This window comes from Eschrichtius robustus, chromosome 3 (assembly GCF_028021215.1).
Source record: "Eschrichtius robustus isolate mEscRob2 chromosome 3, mEscRob2.pri, whole genome shotgun sequence".
Lineage (NCBI taxonomy): Eukaryota > Metazoa > Chordata > Mammalia > Artiodactyla > Eschrichtiidae > Eschrichtius > Eschrichtius robustus.
In genome coordinates this window covers 118,902,778-118,921,796 of record NC_090826.1, presented here as the reverse complement: position 1 = coordinate 118,921,796, position 19,019 = coordinate 118,902,778, and the positions used below count along the sequence as shown (strand labels likewise).

Below are 19,019 nucleotides of genomic sequence, written 5' to 3'. Positions count from 1 at the left end.
GCAGCCCCTGACAGACGGTTCATGCACTGTGCTACACTGGTTGTCTGCAACAGCAGAGATGAAGAAATAAAGGCAGTCAGTGGAAAGAGGAAGCAGTGTCATGGAACAATCTGGGTATATCACCCTCGCCCTACCATCCAAATAAAGCTGACCTCCCATTCCACAGGCAGGGAAGCATGGGCACGAATGCCCAGGGAAGGCCCCCCCCCAAAAGGAGCCACTGCCATGGCCTCAGCAGACAATTACCTCGAGGTAATTACAAGTGGCATAAATATATCCAGTCAATTACAGAGTGGAACAGGCGCTCTGTGGAGCCCTACAAAAATGCTCCAAAAATGGAAAGCAAGCACTTCACAGAAAGATGCTGGCCTCAGAAAGCACAGCAATGTGAGAGACATGGGCCTGAAAGAAATCATCTCCAGAGAAAGTGGATTAATTTTGGTTCTCAGTCACAGCCAATTCCCATGACAGCTGATTCAGAGCCATGAGGAGATAGACAGACGGTGACAGGGGAAACAGCATGGCTTTTGCTTGCTGCTCAGTAAGGCAGGACAGCTCACAGTGAGAGAGGCAAGCAGAGCTGTGGGTTCAGCATGGGGGCCAGTCCCTGGCCCGTGAAGGTCAAGGCTGGGGCCCCACAGCCAGTGCACCACAAAGATTTTCTTGACACATCTCTGAGCGCCTACATTTCAGGCCACACCCCACTTGAAAGCTGTTTCTGAAGAAATATAACTAAAAGCAATGCTCTCTCTGCCTCAGAGCCCTCACTTTAACATCCATCTCCACCAAGGAATCTCTTCTCCTTCCCTTTTCAAGGATCTCTTCCCCTTCCCTTTTCAAGGATCTCAAGATATAAGTAATAAAAAAAAAAAACAAAAACAGAATTTTAAAAAATTCGCAGGGTCAGAAAGGACTTCAAGTCACCTAGTCTGATCACTCATTTGATAACTCAGTTTCAGCCAGGCAAGGCTGATCACCTCAGCTAGAATACCCCCGGTGATGAAACTCCTTCCCTCTAAAGCTTATTTCACTTTCCAGCAACTCTGATAGCTAGAAAATTCTTCTACTGAGCCAGAATCTGCCTTCCTATCACTTGGTTCTACTCTCAAGGTATCAAAGAACAACTCCAATCTCTCAGCTTCATGGCAGCCTTTCCAAAAGTTGAAGACGCCTAGCAAGAGAGTAGTCTTCACAAAGTGTTGGGAGACCCTGGCCCAACGTTCTAATCAAGTCTTCTTCCATGAGTATAAAAGAAGTGTGCTTCAGGCTAAAATTTTCAAGTCATAAACGTTCAGAGGTAGAACGGATGGTAAAGATCATCTAATTCATTTCTCTCCCTTCACAGGTGAAACCAGGCCCAGAGAGGAGTTACTACCTTGCCCAGGCCCTCATAGCTACTTAGTGGTGTATCCCAGCTTAGATCTGAGCTCTCATTTCCAGAGCTCTTTGTACTGAATTCTCCTGGAACACCACTTCTCCTAATTTTCCCCAACAGAACCTTGCTCTGTCCTCACTGTCACCTTACTACACACACACTCTCACAAACACACACACTCCCAACTTAAAAACTTAGACCTTTAGCCTTTGTTTACCCTGGTACAACCGTACATGTAAAACTGAGTCCCTCGGACACTTGGGCCACCTATTGGTGTCCATCCCTGGAAGGGCAGAGCAAATACTTCTTGAAACTATTCCTAAGCAAATTTAGCACCACCTTGTGCAAAAACGACAAACAGAGGTCTCGTGGAGTTTTAAGGCCGTAAATGAGATTCCAGAGGAGGAAAAAAAATGTACCCATATGTCTATTATATTAATCAATTTTTTCCAAAGGAAATCTAAACAAGGGATGTGGGATTTGCTCATTTGCTTGCAGTACTGGCATTCAGAAAGTAGGAGACTCCAGACCTGAGAGTTAGCAAGGAAGGCAAAATGAAAACCAGGAAATTCTAAGCATTTATTTAATGCATGCTAACCGAGGATAATGAAGATAGCCTTGAATTTTTTGTTCTTCCCGGCCTCAGCTGAAGGTGGTACAACGAGGAAAATGAGCCGAGCAGATTGAGTGAACAAACATCTATGAATTAGACATGTACTCTATGGCCAGTACACAGGCATTGTGGAGATAAAGAAAATTCTCCCCCCGGAATTTATAACCTAACTGAGAAGACAAGAAATAGGCAGTGCTGGGAATTCCCTGGTGGTCCAGTGGTTAGGACTTGGCGCTTTCACTGCCATGGTCCCAGGTTCAATCCCTGGTTGGGGAACTAAGATCCCACAAGCTGTGCAGCAAGGCCAAAAATAAATAAATAAAAAACAAAACAAAAACAAAACAAAACAAACAAAAAAAACAGAGCCAATCAAAATAGTTTTCTGACAAAAGAAATATTTTAGAGGGAGGGAGGGAGGGGGGTAGGGGTAGTGCCTAGAACAGAGTAAATCAGTGGTTCTCAACCAGGAGTGATTTTTGCCCTTCAGGGTACATTTGGCAATGTCTGAGGACATTCTGGGTTGTCACAACTGGAGGGTGCTATTGGCATATAGTGGATAACGGCCAGGGATGCTGTTAAACATCCTACAGTGCACAGAATGGTCCCACACAGCAAAGAATTGTCTGGTTCAAAACGACAGTAGGGATGAGGTTGAGAAACGCAGAAGTACCTGCTCAAAAAATGATGGTTACATCGAATTAGAATTAATCCAATCCAATATTTACTGAGCATATGCATGTGTCAGGCACTGTTATAAGCGCTCAAGAATTAAAGACGAGTTAGACATGTATCTTCTCTCAACGCTACATAAAGCAATGATAAAAATACAGGTGGGATGCGATCCAAAGTTAAATTGGGTGGATAAGTGCTTCAGGATTCTGAGAAGGGTGTGACGCCTGTAAGCCAACATGCATCAGGAAGAAGATGGGCCCCAAGCTTGGTCTTGGAGGAAAGATGAGATTTGGACAGGCAAGCTGGCGGTGCTCTGGCAGGTGAGCAGGCTGAGTTAAGAGACAGCAGCAGCACCACCGGCCTCACTATGAGAAATGCACACCTGATGGACGCACAAAGGGCACCTCTAGGTTCTCCCGAACCACGGCTAGCCACAGAAGCCAAGGCTGGGCAGAACCTATGCATCTTTATCTCCTATCTCTGTTCATCAATGTCTGCAACAGGATATGGAGTTAATGAATGAATATGAAATCATTAGAAAATGACAATAAAAACAAGAACTACCATTTAATGAGAGCATGTGCTCCACGTCAGATAGTTTGCTTCACACTTTATCAGCAGTATCTCATTCAATCCTTGCCACAACCCTGGCAAGTACATAGTATTACCCCTCTTAATACGAGGAAACTGAGTGATGGAATGAAAAGATAAATGAACAAATGAGTCGATCAAGAAACAGCTTGAACAGCTCTGCTTCTCTCTCATCCTAACCTCGGATCTTCTCGATTCCTACCACTGCCCAGCTTTCCAGCTTGCTCCTTCTTTCAGAAGATTTACACGCAAGGTAGCTGACCAGAATCTAATCTGAAAAGCATAGGTGTCCCGTGGGTAGATGGTCATTTTGTGACGGTCCCTAAGGCCATTGCGGCACTGGCACTATGTCTAGGACTTCCCAGAATTTCTGCTGGCCAGAGGCAGCATCGCAAAAGGGAAGGGAGCAAGGATGCTGTTCTGGGACATCCTCAGGGAAAACGCTCAGGATCCCTGGTCCACATTAACACAAGGCAACGGCACACAGCGGCTTCTCTTCACTAGCACATTCAGCAGACCCTCTAATTATGTGATAAAAATCCTACTGGCGACTGCTTTTCCTAGAGCAGCACATTACCACCATCCAAATATTTCTCAGTCTCTAAATAATAGGGTAGTTTTACTGGGCAAGTTATCTGCAGCAGCTGCAACAGCACAAATAGGTGCTGAATAATCCCTCCTATTTATACAGTCCTCCTACCGTTTATAGGATACTCTAGGGGCTTTATTTCATTGGATCCAAGCAATCACGTTATAAGACAGGTCACCTTATTTCCATTTTACGGTGGAAGAACCGAGGCTCAGAGATGTGAAGTGAATGGCCCATGGTCATACAGCAAGGTCTTCCGACCACAGCTGCCCTTTCCCGTAATCCTGATATGTACCAACCACTTGGCATGGCACCTTAGCCATGGGGCAATTTTCACTCTCTGTTCCTTTCCTACTTAATGTGTAAACAAATAATTCCTACTTGTATGTCAATTTTTAAAAATCACTGTGATACAAAGCCTGGGACAAAAACAATCCCCTTCTCTTATTAGAACAAGCTCAGCCTATTTCAAGGGTTGGCACACTTTCTGTACAAGGTCAGATAACAAATATCTTAGGCTTTGTAGGACAGACTGTCTATCACAACTACTCAAGTCTGTCCTTGTAGTGCAAAAGCAGTCACAGACAATCGAAACGTGAATGGGCGTGGCTATGTTCCAATAAACTTTATGAAAACAGTTGGGGTGGGGGGTGGCTAGTTTTCTGACCCCTAAATTAGATCATAAGGTCTTCCCATCTGTCGTGGACTGAATTCATGTGTTGAAGCCCTAACCTCCAATGTGTCTGTATTTGGAGACAGGGCCTTTAGGGAGCTGATTAAGGTTAAATGAGGTCATAAGAGTAGAGCCCAATCCAATAGGGCTCCTGTCCTTATAAGAAGAGGAAGAGACACCAAGAGTATGTGTGCACAGAGAAAAGGCCGTGTGAGGACAGAGTGAGAAGGAGGCCGTCAAAAGCCAGGAAAAGAGGCCTCACCAGAAACCAACTCTGACAGCACCTCGATCTTGGACTTCCAGCCTCCAGAACTGTGAGTAAATAAATTTCTGTTGTTTAAGCCACCAAGTCTGTGGGATTCTGTTATGGCAAATTAGTCTGCAGCCCAAGTAGACTAATATACTATCCTCTTACAAATCTGATCAAGCCACAGAAGTCAGATCGCCTATAAATTAGGAATCAGAAAAATATGAAATTTTTATTAAAAGGAAATAGGTTTAAAATGCCTTAGTCCATTTTCCTTTCCAGAGCTCCCTGAATTAAAGATCCCTTTATCCTATTCTAACCACTTGGCTCAACACTGTTTCTTTTCCTTGTTCCTCTGAGTTTTCCAGTTACTTAGATAACATTCCCTAAAAGTCTTTATGCCACTGTTTTGCCTTCCAAAATGTAAATAGACAATCCCAGGTCCCTCACAAAGTGGTCTTCACTTGAGCAGTATACACAATTGCTCTGCTAAGGGAGAGTGATCAAACGAATGCACAACTTTGATTCCTGATATCTAGATTCCTGGTTAATACTGTAGGAGAGCGAATACGACTCTAATAAGTCTGAAATGATCGTCTTAAATTGAGGGAGAAATGAACCTTTAGAACAGTTTGCAAGAGACATCTGAAGAAGGGCAATAAAGAGCCACCAATAGGCGCCAAAAGCACTACTTGCTTATAGAGCAAGGTCGTCTATAGAGTTCAGAACTTTGCAGGGTGGTTCTCACAGCAGAGCTAGCAATTACAACCTGGCTGACCTACAGCAAGACAGCTACAATTCCCCAACCTATAATTCTGTGCCAATCACCCTTTCTGCAGACCTCCAAAGTCCTTCTTAATAAAAAGATCCAATGGTGATGACACTAGAATACTCCCTGGAGAGGACGTTATGTCATTCTGGATGAAAAACAGAAATGGAAACACAAGCGTGGCAATATTAGAGCGGTTTTCAGAAAGCGAGGCAAGGAAAACTCTAACTTTGAATCCCATTTTCAAGAAGTATCTTGCTTGTTAACAAGTTGTGCTTTCTCTGGTCCCCATTCACTTAATAGTTACTCTCATTCCAAAGAGGGGGAAAAAGGTGGTATGGCAGGTAGAAAAAGAGAGCCAAGCTCCTTCCTAACGCTTTGTCTTGCAACCAAGTAGCACAAGTCAACACCACTCCCCATTAGATAAACAGCCACACCATCGAAAACAAATTCAAGAGTATTTCTTAAAAGCTCCTAAAATAAAACTCAAACTGATCCTGGAACTGTGCGAAGAAATGAGGTAATACGTGTATTCAAGCACAAGCAAGACTAACGCACAATAATCAATAAATGTTTGCTTAATAAATGTATAAATTATCACCAGGAACCAGCTTCCCGTCCAGAGCTCACAAGGCTTCTTTTCACTTTCTAATCCATTAAGAAGCTGGACATCGGTTCTGTTTCGTCTCCAGAACCAACTGATTAGCACTCTGATTTCTGGCGATATATTTGTGCTAAATGAGGTCATCAAGACAGTTCTGATAACTTGTGTCCTTCAGCCTCATGAATTGCTTGGTTGTATAGAGAACCCAGGTATTTTCTTATTCACTTCAGCAAAAACCTAAGATAAATTTTAGCAGCTTCTCCTCAAAGTTTCCCAGTCCTACCCATGAACAAATCACCATCCATTCACATCCCACACAAGCACCCACAGCCTCACGTGTGCACAGAGAATCTCCAGACCACTGCAGCGTCACCAACCCAGGGATTCAGATTCATAATGATTTCTAAGAATTAAGAAAAGTGAGAGCTTGACATCTACACTCCTCCATCCCACTCCCTTCTGAACACCACTCGGACAGCTGGGGGCCGCTGCACTGATCAAAAGCTGGGACTCCACACCTTGGGGCAAAAGCACTAACACAGAACATGCCCAAAGCAGACACGCATAGGATAATGCCAAAGGGACAGGCTGACGTGGAGTGTCTTCCTCCCAGCTCCTACCGTGAACTCCGCTCAGAGTGACCACACCACTCTGTGACGCCCACTGGCCATTTGCTGGACTTGGGTTCCATGCTCAGTCACCACCTGCCCAGACAGAGGGCACACGCCATTAAGCCATTTTTACCTTTTCCACCATGAGTGACTAGCCATTCAGTCTCTCAGTCAAAAGAGGGACAGAAATTGGAGGAAGTTGACATGTAAGCTGAAATCTGAAAGACGACTCAAAGTTTTGGGGTTGGGGGTTAAGCAGAAATAAACTACACCCGGGAAGGTCTGAAGGCAGGAGAAGGCACGGTGTAACCGAAAGAAGTCCAACTGTAATGTAGAGCCACAAAGAAGGAAGGGAAAGAATAAAGCGGTGAAGTCAGCTCCAGCCAGATCACTCCTACGTGCCTTTTTCAGTTCCATGAAGGAGTTTAGCGCCTCCCAGGAGCAGGGCTGAGGCAGGGCGAGTGGCATGACGGGACTTGCACTTTTAGGAAGAGCAGTCTACGGAAGATGCAGAGGAGAGCTGCAAGGCGAGGCTGCTGCAGTAACGTAAGCCAAGCTGAAGGGGGCCTGGGGCGGCAAGGGATGTGAAGAAGAATCCGCATTTACTTCACGCTTTTTGAGGTCCAGAGTTTTATGTGCAAAGACTCAGTGGTTCTTGAATATCCTACCAACCTCCTTTTTTGGGCTCCTCTACCAAAGAGGAAAAAGACCAATTCCTCTGGGGCCTTACTGAATGGGACATAATAACCCCTTTCAGAAGGGATGCGGAACTTGCTTTTACGCCCTAGGTGCTCAACCCTTAACACATCATCTTACATTTATGTGGTGCTATCGCGTGTGTTTTCATTTCATTTTATCCCCCAACCCCAAACCCTCTGAGAGAGGCAGAACTGGTACATTAGCCTCCTCTTTAAATAATGAGGAGGTGTTCAGAAAGCAGATGCAAAATCAGCTTCTAAAGCCTTGGTGAGTGACTCTGGGGGTGGACTTTGCAAATCAGTTGGAAAGAGAGAGAGAGAGACAGTACCCTTTGATCACATTCCCTGAGTGCCTCCATGTCCGGCTTCCACACTACTTCCTCTAACAACTTTTCACTATACATTTTACCTTTTAAAAACTGCTGGAAAGCAGATGCTTTGGAGGATGCGCCCCAGGAGGAGAAACTGCTCCCTGATCCCAGCTGTGCTTTGGTCACTGCCATTAGCGCACACTGCGCTAGGGTACCAGTGCTGGAACCTGGATGAGAATTCACATCCTTTCACTCCCATTCATCCATTCATTACCTGGATGAATGAAGAGACGTATGGACAAGCACAGAGATGGAAAGATGGACCAAGGGACAACCCCTTACGGCTCTGTAATCCACCTCCTTTGTCTAATAAAAACAGCTTCAGTGGAAAAATGTTCATGTCAGCAAAACCAGACCAAATGGGACCAAAGAAATAAGCAGATTCCCCTGATAGCCTCCTTGGGTTGAGGCTGCCTGTGCCAGTCATGGAAACACTATACCTCATTCAAAGCTCAATTATAACCACACACACATACACACAGGCCACCACAAACAGTTGCCCTGAGTAGCCAACAGACTTTTACTGATGGGGGAGGAGGGAGAACCGACTCCTAGAGACATTAGTTGAGCCCCTGTATCCATGCACACCTGAAGCTAAACTCTAGCCCTACATCTTTTTTTTTCCAGTAATAAAAGCCAATACATCCCTTTTTTATTCATGGCAGTTAAAGTTAAGTTTTCTGATCATTTGGAGCAAAAGTGTACTAACTGATACAGAGTATAAATTGGTATAATGGTATAATATTTCTGTAAAACCGTATAGCAATGTATATCAACAGTTTATATTGTTCATACACTTTGACCTAACAGATTCATTTCTAGGAGTCTAACCTGAGCAAATAATCTAAAACACATGCAAAGGTTTATTATGCATAATGATGTTTAGTGCAAAGCACAAACTACAAAATAAACTTAGTGGCCCATGGCCCATGTTGGAGGAAATGTTAGATCAAATTACGTTATACCTTTAGGATAGCATATTATGAAACCATTAAAATGTTATGTTTACCACAAATTATTAAATGTGAGGTTAAATGTTTTGCCTGAAATCATTCTTAAAAATTAAGATTCAAGGAATTCCCTGGCAGTCCAGTGGTTAGGACTCCGAGCTTTCACTGCTGAGGGCCCATGTTCGATCCCTGGTCGGGGAACTAAGATCCCACAAGCTGCATGGCGTGGCCAAAAGAAAAAAAATTAAGATTCAAAACTGTTTATGCGCTATGATTTCAACTTTGTAAAGACAAATAAAATACACAAAAATACTAGAAGATAACGTGCCAAAGGCTAATAGTGGCTGCTTCTCAATAGGGGCATTATAGATACTTCACGAATTTTTTTTTATTCTTGCCTCTTAAATGCTCCAAAATTAACACATCACTTTGATGGTCAAGGAGAAAACAGTAAAAATACCATTCTAAATGAAACTCATTCTTCCTCATATTAAACAGAATCACTCTCCTTAAAGCCTCCACCCAAGAGTTCTGTGATTCCAATGTAAGGACCTCTGGGACCACACACGGATCCCCAGCACAACCTTCCAAACATTTAAAGCCCAGTCAAAGCCTGAGTTTTGCCTTCTCCAGGTTAAAAATCACTGTATTCCCAGCCATCCCCACAGACCAGAGTGGGCTCTTCCACTCTCCTATAAATATGTTCCAGCGTGTCCATATCCCTTGGAAAATGTGCTTTTCTGAATTCATCACAATGCTCCAGGTGTGGTCTAACAACTGGTGCTGAGGGAGTGGGATTCTCACCTCCTTTATTCTGGATACAGCATCTCTATTAATTCAGCCTAAGTTTCCATTTCCTTCTAGCTCAGGATAGGAGTGAACAGAGCAGCTCAGGTTCCTAAGACGAAGATGGAATTCACCACAGCAGTGTACACTCCCTCTCTCTTTGGAGAACTCCTGATTCTCCAGAAGTCATCCTCCCACATCCCCCCAAAGAATTCCTCAGGGGTGATGTCACTCTGAACTTCACTCAGAATGAAGTCCAGAGCTTTCTAAACCCCAGGGGAGGAGTGCCAGGGAAGATGCGGCAGAAGCCCTGAGCTTCAAATCTCTCTGGAGATAATCCTCTGCCCCCAATGCCAGGCGCCAGGGTCTCACAAAATACGTGGGACTTGAGCCAGATTTCCGTTCAACCTGTTTCCTTGGGCCCAGGGAGGGTAGCCTAAAAAGCCCAAGGAGTCACAAAGAGCCCCTTTCCAAATCTCAGAACATGCATAGCCTTTTGGGAGGTGAAATGGGATGCATCGGTATTATTTCCGTGTCATCCTACAGGTCCTGAGTGAAGTGCAGGGAAAAATTTAAAAAGCCAAATTCTGGGCCTGAGGGGATAAATCACAGAAAGACCACTAGGGTGAAAACCACCAACTAACCACACGCAAATATCTGTGTACCTACCTATGCCCTCACGTACAAGCTTTTACTCTGTTTGGGCAACAGTGCTCCTCTCCCCTGCAGCACCACAACTTCTTCTCCATATGGCAGCACTGAGAAAGGGATGTCAAACAGCAAGTAATTTTTTCTCCTAAACCACAGATAGAGAAACTGAAGCTAAGGAAGTGAGATGGGGTTTCCTAAGATCTCACATGGTAAACTGTCCCCAGTGCCAACAGCTTCCATCTCCAGGTACTTGGCTTCTACCACCAGCCACTGCTTCCTTCTACAAAGCTGAATGCACCAACCGCCCTCTGGATTCTAGGACCAAAGTGATCATTTGTATCCGGCTTGATTTGCATTTGCATACAGAACTCACAGTGCTTAGTCTCAAGCAGGTAAATCAATTATCCCAGTCTACTGCAACTGTCCTCAAACCCAGAATTATGTGTACTAGCCACAAAATACTTAAACGTTAAAACCAGTCCATTCAATTGTATCCCAGCACAGGAGTACCTGGGGAGTGGAGGGAGGTAGAAGTTGGCAGTTTATCAGCACTCACTCTAGGGGCAGGAGAATTTGCAAGGATTTATACACATACACAAGACAAGCAATCCATGCTCTGCTCTCCAGGGATTATCACGGGAATTTCCATGAGTTCTAGTCTCTCAAATACTTCTCAGGAAAAGCAAGCACAGAAACCACTCAAAGCTCCTGTGTACATGTATACACTTCCCAGAGGGGCTGGGGAAAATGTTAGAAGGCACAGTGACACAGGCTTCAGCCAGCCGTCAGTTAGCTCCCGTTTATCCTTAGCAACATCAGGATCACACCACCTACTGATCCTTACAAAGCTTTAAAGGACTAACTAAAACAAGTGCAGTGTGAGGAAGCAACCAGCACAGAGCAGCGCAGCAGAAAGGCTATAAATGGTGCTGTTTCCTTCTCCCAGCCTTTAAGGGATATCTTTGCAAGACTGCATTAGGAGAGTAAAATCTCCAACTGGTCTCCTCCTGCCTCAGGCTCAAACACATAATTTTAGAAGCCGATTCTAGGAGATGTGATGGTCAAATGTAACCTAAAGCTGCATTCGTGGTGAGACACGGTGAGGGTGTACTAAACCACCACCCCTGTAAGGCACGGGACTGAAACTTATCCGGTGATGAGGAAGCAGTACAACTAAGAGGAGTGCTCAGGAATATCTTTGCCATATTTAATCAATCAATCTATATTTGCTGAGTGGCTATTACTTGCAGGGTATCATGCAGAAGAACAAAACCTGATCTTGCCCTCCAGCTGTTTACTATTTAGCTGAGAAAACAAGGTCCCAAACCCTGAGACTGTGGGTAAGACAGTTCCTCCTCTCTGGCCTCAAAGGCCACATCTAAATGGGGTGAGGGGAGGGACAGGGGGTGAGGGTGTTGGTCCAGACAGTCTCCTCCAGCCTCTACACACTAAGCTCCCAAGGCAGGCACTGAGTGTGTCCAGCTTGCCATTTTATCTCCAATGCCAGCAAAAAGCGAGGCACAGGGAAGGCTCTCAATAAATATTAGGTCAATAAAATCAACTTAAGAATGAGCGAATTAAATTTGAATCCGAGGCAACAGAATCACTTGGAGATTTGCTGCATACTGATACCAACAAATATCAGGCTGATGTCCCTGCTTCCAAAGCCTCAGGGAGAAACATGAGTGGTTCCCAGGTCCTCCTGAGGTCCATCTTCTTAGTCAGGTCAGCAAGAACCACCCAGAACATTGCAGCACCTTCAGGGTTCTTTTGGGGTTGACTTTTGCTTCAAGTTCCTTAAAAACAGATCTGAAATCTGATTCACATGCCACTGCAGGGACATTTCAGTGCCTATAAGGAGCTGGCTCCTGCCCTCTGTTCACTCCCAGGGCAAAATCATAAAAGGTTAGACTGACAGGATATTACCAAGATCAGAAATTTTAAGCCTCAGCACCTCCAAGTCATATGCAGATGACTCGGAAGTCTAGAAAATAAGGAGGACCATTGGGAAGATTATCGGCCTGACAACTCAGTCTGTAATTAAAATGTCACTGTCTGCCTGGCTCCCTCCCTAAGCCCCTAAAAGAGCATCAGGACAGCCCACTCTCTCCTACATCCCTTTGCTCATTCCTCCCTCACCATCTCCTTATAATGCCTTCCAGGTCAACCCCAGAGCAGGCAGCACCAAAGCTCTCAGGCTGTGGGGTCCCATAACACCTCCTCACCCTGCCCTGCAGCCAGCAGGAGAGGGTACAAGTAGAGCCACCTTGCCACAGGGCACATTCTAGGTGAGGCTGATGAGCAACTATCCTCCTCGTACTGCAGCGCCCGTGCTGTGAAGCTCTCTCCCTCAGAGTCCCGAAAAGCAGCCCTAGAACACAAGTTAACCTGAGGACAGCGTGACCCCAGGCAGGAGACAACCAGGAAAGTTAAGTGCTCTCAATCCTGCAGTCCTGCAATGCACGCCCAGGCCAGGCATCTCTGCTTCCTCACTCAGAAAAGTGACATTCCAGACAGCTGGTACCTAGTGGTAGAAGGAGCCCAGGGAGGGAAATACAGCAGACCCAGTCTTCAGGCCTAGCCCTCAGTGACCCCAAACAAGACATTTCCTCTCTCCTGAGCCTGAAGGAGGGCTGCGGAAGAGGAACTCTAAACTGCATGACTTCTAAAGTCTGTGTTCCCAGGCTCTTTCTCCGCAGGCTTCCAAGTGAAAAGCACGTAGTGCTTTTACTTAATTCTTAAGAGACTTATCTTAAGGACGAACCAGGCTCAATCCACTTGTTCCATTTCACAGAGACTCAGATCTGAAAACTCCCAAGGGAGATCCAGCTACAGTTGAAAACCCAGCAGCCAAGAGCCTCTGTTCTGCCCTTCTCACCATTATCTGCGTGCCCTCCACCAGGCATGAGGAATTTCAAGGGAAGCCGACGCCATCATGCAATTAAACATGGCAACACAAAACCAGCAGTATTTTCTCCCTTTTGTTTCTGCTTGTATTTAGTCAAAATACCACTCTCCAGGTTTGTCTGTGTGTGGTCTTTGCATTGGCCTGAAAACTCTCGTTGAAGACAAGCTATTTCTTGATTGTTTACCATACAGCACCAAAGACAATGCCATTAGCAGTTAATTATTACTCAAAGACATGGACTCTGCCCTCAAAAACGTGTGTTTTATGGACCTGCCAGTAAACGTCTACACAGTACACGGCCTTACTTACTCACAATGGAATGAGAAAAAAAGAGAACTACCAATAAAAACTCTTTTAACCACTCTTCACAATTTTCATCTGGTTACAGATGGAAAATGAAAAGCTCCTGCCTGAAGCAGCAGCAGTGGGTTGGGTGTGAAAAAGAAAAAGAGGAACAAAAACCCTGGGGCCTCCAGCCCCACTCTGCCCTGAATTCATTCACTCAATAAATGTTTACTGACCGTCTGCTAAATGCCAGGCAGTGTGCTCCCTCCAAACGGCCCCGTTGTCAGTCTGTAAAATTTATAATTATTTAAATATTTACCCACCATAATAGAATACAGTATGGCATTTCTTCAAAACACATTTATTTCTACTATAGGTTGTCTTCCACAGTCCATGTGGTGATGGGAGGCTCCTCCAGCATCTCCTTCCTGTTCCTTTTTCCCAAAGGCTGGCTCCCTCTTGGGAACTAGTGCCCTCTACCCCTCCCTCTCCCCAGCCCTCACACCGCTGCTTCACTGCAGTCCCAGCCCAGGCTGCACATTCCTGCAGGGCATGTCTTCCATTTGCATGCATCCATTCCCAAACACTGACAAAGCACCTGCTATGTGCTGCACACCACATCTCCTGAAACCCCCCCACACAGAGTCCTCCACTGGACCTCTGGCCGCAAAAAAAAATTGAATGAAACAACCAATTATAGTTTCATAGCGAAACAGCTTGGTAATAAAGCTAATGAAGAAATGAACACAGCATGGATAAATAAAACCCACTAAATAAATGGCAAACCTCGATGTTACCATTAGCCATTCCCATTTCCTTTATCACTACCAAACATGTTACCTTCCTCCCCAGAGACAGTAGACAAGCTTAAATTTTACATTTTCCTTCATACCTTTAAAGAAGTGTGAACTCTTCAAACACTGTAAAAATAAAATAATCAGGAGGAAAGACAGTGAAGACCCAGTACCTGAGGAAGATAGCAGGATCGTAAACCTAAGAGAAGATTCAGGTCCTTTCAGCACTTCAGTTCTACAATTCCCTGAACGAGAACACTGCCAAATGAGAGCCAGGCTTCATTTCATTACAACTGGCCTAAATATCACAGTTTACAATTCTTAGAGGACACACCCAAGTCCCGTTCAGGAGAAGAACTGACTGGAAAATGCGAAAATAGGAATTGGGAAGACAGAGTACAGAAAACCCGTAACTTAACACAAAATTTAGGTGCTGGTAACTGTCCTCAACCCCCATATTCACACAACTAACTATAAAGACTGTGTTCCATCAGCAGACATTCTTATCTCATTTACCCCTTTAGTCCAACAGTCTAATTCATTTAGGTATTCTGACAATGGCTTACTTTTTATTTACAAGCAATTACGTGCCAGGCCCTGGTCTATAACCTGTACTAGACAGACACAATAAACATATGGTTGCTCTCAAGAAGCTGACAATCTAGTTGGAAAGATAAAGCTATCACACAAAAATTCAAGAACAACAAGGCTTTACAGGCTGTAAAGGAAATAGGACTGCATGAATGGGATGAACATGGGCTGGCGTGGGTGGGAATGTATCATGGAAGAGAAGGAACACAGGAAGGGAAAAAAAGGATGCAGAATGGCAACAGAGAAGATGAACAGTATTTCAAAACAAGAGGGCAGGTATGGATAAAGGAAATGGTAACTAATAAATATGGTCACTGGGGAAGCAGGAAGAGAGTTCAGATAGGCACCGAGCCTGCATGGAGTACAGGATACACACTGCAGAGTAGGGGAGTGTGAAGTCTGGGAATGCATTTTTAAAAGTCAATTAGAAGAGTTCGTTCATATTTTTAAGAGCCCGTTCTATGTGCCAGGCACTGTACTGGTACAGTACAGGTGCCAGTACATCTCCACAGGTGCTGGAGATGCTGGGATACAATGTAAACATGACAGCAGTTTCAAGGACCTAGGCATATGGCCTCATAGAGAAACAGCAAGTACACTGGCAATTAAAGGACAGAGTGATAAGTGCTATGAGAACAAGGTACTTATGGGACAGTAAAGATGGGGCACCAACTTCAGGCTGTTAAGAAAAATAGCCATATTGGTATTAATATTAATAATTATCAATACTGTTATTCTTAATGGCAGCTTCCATTTACTGAACACCTACCACATGCCAAGCACTATACTTAGTACTCATTTAATCCTCAGAGAAACCTCTAGTCACTGCTCCCACCTCTTTTCAACCAGAGAGGAAGCAAATCTTAACAAAGATCACAGAACTGCTAAGTGGCAGCCTGTGCTCAGAGAACACCATCCCTGGCACTCCCTCTAGTACCTGCCATGAGCAATGCCAACGCAGACAAGCCACAGAGCATCAACCGGGTAACACACGCCCAAGTGACCCACTGGCCAAACCCTCCAAGATAATGCTGGACATCAAATCCAGTTTCTGCAAGCTCACTTTTCCAGGGCTGAATGTCTCAACTCGAATTCAAATACCTCTCCTAAGATAAAAAAAAGAGAAGTTAGACTTCCTCAAAGCATTAATATCCCCCTACTGCCTCCCCTCTGTGTCTCTCCAGCCCCAATCCCCAACGAGAGCCAAGAGCTGTTGGTGAGACACTGTCTCAGACCTATGAGCCCAGACCAAAGGTAAAGAGAACACTGGCAACCTTGCCAACCCCGCAGTACAGTTTTTATGTGCTCCTTTTGATCATCTGTGAGATCATTTAATTAAAAAAAAAGACCACTTTCATTTCCAGGAGCCCCTTTGGAACAGAGTACAAACCTTGAAAGGTTACAGGGAACTTTTCCACAGATACGGAACTTCCAACAAGGAAGGAGAAACCACAGTGCCCTTTGAGAAAGGTCTCAAAACAAAAAGGGCACAGCCAGCCCTGAAAGTTAGTTCAATATGTTGGGGAGCCTCTTCTCAGTCAGAGAGGGGGTTCCCAAACCAATCCAGACCCCGTGACCTACAGAGATGAACCAACCAGGCTCTCTGCCAGGCTGGGCAGAACAGTCTTGCAAACTGGTCATGGGCAAGGGAATATACTATCTGCTCTATTAAAGCAGTAAAAGATGCTTTGGTTCTTTTATTGAAGAGGGAGAAGAGAGGGAATATATAGGGGTCTAGGTAGGTGGTGATGGGAAGTTGGGAAATCATGTTTCAAAAACATATGGAGATGGAAAAGGGAGTCAGAGATGAGAAACAGAACAGATCCTTCTGGGATATTTATTTAAGGCTATGCATGGGAAGCTCTGCGTGCAGAATGTGTATATCTGACACTTGTTGAAGTGACAGCCCCGCATCTCTGCAGACTCTGTGAGATGGGCGGTCCTAGCAGCTGTGTCATGCTCCAGTAAGTTGGCAGATTTGCCTTGGATCTTCTGGCAAATACCTGCCAATAGCTCAGATGGCGAGGTAATTTCTTAATTAGAAAGAAAGAAAAGAAACATCCATCTAGAAATGGAAAATAAAGTAGCAGAATCTAATACAGTCGGGAGCGGGGGTGGTGAAAAAAGAAGGGTCCCAGGCTTTGGAAGACGGGTCAGGAAGAAACAGAAAAGATCTGGCTTGATTTCTGAGAAGCGTCCCTTTTCCCTGGCCCCTCCGAAATCAGGAGAGATTCTTTAGGGAATTGTCGGGGAAGGGAACAGACAACCCAACTAAATTATTCAGACGGCAGACAAAAGAATTTAGAGTCTTCTGGCTGCTATTCAGCAAAACAGGCAAACATTTAGTAAATGGTAAAGAGAAAAGGAAGCATAAAATTATCCATCAGCACAGATTCTTGAACACCCTTTTCCCTCTGCTCAGGCCTGATCAGTTTGTCTAGTTCCCTTTCTAACCCTCAGGCCATTCCTACTTTATCTCTTCCACAGGCTTTTCAGCAAGTCCACATGCCTATCAGCTACAAGTGGCTTGGGCTCTTCCCTTTAAGCCAGGGCACTGAGACATACTACAGTACAAAATGGCCCAGAATCTTATCTCCCATCATCCCAGCTTACCTCCACTTCAGGATAGGAGAGGCTTGAAGTGTCACCCTTACGATATTTCAAAACAGACAACCTACTGCTAAGTGGAATTTAATACAGGGGATCTAGAGCCGCCTATTCTTATAGGACAATCCAGGCTCCCAAGTTCAGCTGCTTTCCGGCTACGTCAGGACTACTTCTTCGGCATTTAGGTATTTCCTTACAGGCTGACAGCCATTTTTTCAGTAGCAGAAAAGGAAAATCTTTAACTGTTAGAACTTTCCTGCAACATCTCCTGATGTGGTGAGCTCTCTCATCACAGGAATTTCTCAGCAGAGGCTGTCGGTTCCTTGCATATGGGCACATCCTAGTTACTCACCAGGGATCAGGGTGGGACATTAAGAGGGTCTGGCTGCAGTCAGGAGACTGGACCAGATCCCTTCTCAAGTCTCTTCCTTAGTCTGTATAAGGGAGGCTGGCAAAAAGGTGTTAAGAAGCACATCCGGTCTCCTGCTGAGCATTTAACTTAAAAATCAAACACATATCAGATCCACGTAGAAAGACACAAAATCACCTAAGGAAAACAGAAAGCTGCCAAGGCTAGTAAGCCTGACTAGAACCAGATTAAATTATTTAAAAATCTCTCTCCATTTTTACACAGACCCAAATCAAAAGGGGAACTGGGGGCTTCCCTGGTAGCGCAGTGGTTAAGAATCCGCCTGTCAATGCAGGGGACACAGGTTCGAGCCCTGCTCCAGGAAGATCCACACATGCTGTGGAGCAACTAAGCCCGTGCGCCACAATTACTGAGCCTGCGCCCTACAGCCCGCGAGCCACAACTACTGAGCCTACATGCTGCAACTACTGAAGCCCGCACCTAGAGCCCGTGCTCCACAACAAGAGAAGCCACGAAGCCACCGCAATGTGAAGGCAGCGCACCGCAACGAAGAGTAGCCCCCGCTCGCCACTAGAGAAAGCCCGCATGCAGCAACGAAGACCCAAGACAGCCAAAAATAGATAAATAAAATAAATAAACTGGAAGTGGGGGGGGGGGGATTGGCCATTAGTGAAAGTACAGAGAAACTGAGATGAGCAGACATGCATTGCCCATAGAGGCACAGACCAGAGACGGGCAACCTTGGCCTAAAGACACACTGCCACAGCTGCACAGCAGGAGACATCCTTTCTGTGAGGGTGAAGGCAGTCATCAAGCCTCTCAGCCTGGTTCCCTAACACAAGTGTCACTTGTATTCCTTGTTCTGAATTTATAATCCCCAATGGCCTTCTGCTAATCTTTCCACTTCAACTCCAAGCCTGCCCCACCAGGTCTTATGCTATGCTCAAAAGGTCTTCCTTTAAACCAGCTAATCACCAAAACAAAACCACACATTCTCCTTTCAGAACCTCTCCTGAGACTTTGCCCAGGTTCAACCAAATCATCTTAAGAGTAGCAACTTTTCACACTAGAGTCTGAGACATATCCCTGGAAAAAAGAAGTGAAATTGATGGCCCAGACCAGCAGCTCTTAAACTTGATCATACATCAGAATCACCTAAAGGGCTTGTTAAAAGAGCTTGCTGGGCCTCCACCCCAGAGTTTCTGGTTCAGTAGATCTTAGGTAGGGCCTGAGACTCTGCATTTCTAACAAGTTCCCAGGTGAG

At 45.0% G+C, this 19,019-nt stretch overlaps 1 protein-coding gene and 1 non-coding gene across 2 annotated transcripts in view; one reads left to right on the top strand and one right to left on the bottom strand.

Annotated features, from left to right (window-relative positions):
* Window positions 1-19,019, bottom strand: part of LOC137762788 (carboxyl-terminal PDZ ligand of neuronal nitric oxide synthase protein-like) — a 315,104-nt gene that overhangs the window by 179,766 nt on the left and 116,319 nt on the right.
* TRNAE-UUC (transfer RNA glutamic acid (anticodon UUC)) lies at window positions 2,192-2,264 on the top strand. Its single transcript has one exon. It is a non-coding gene; the product is annotated as a tRNA-Glu (tRNA).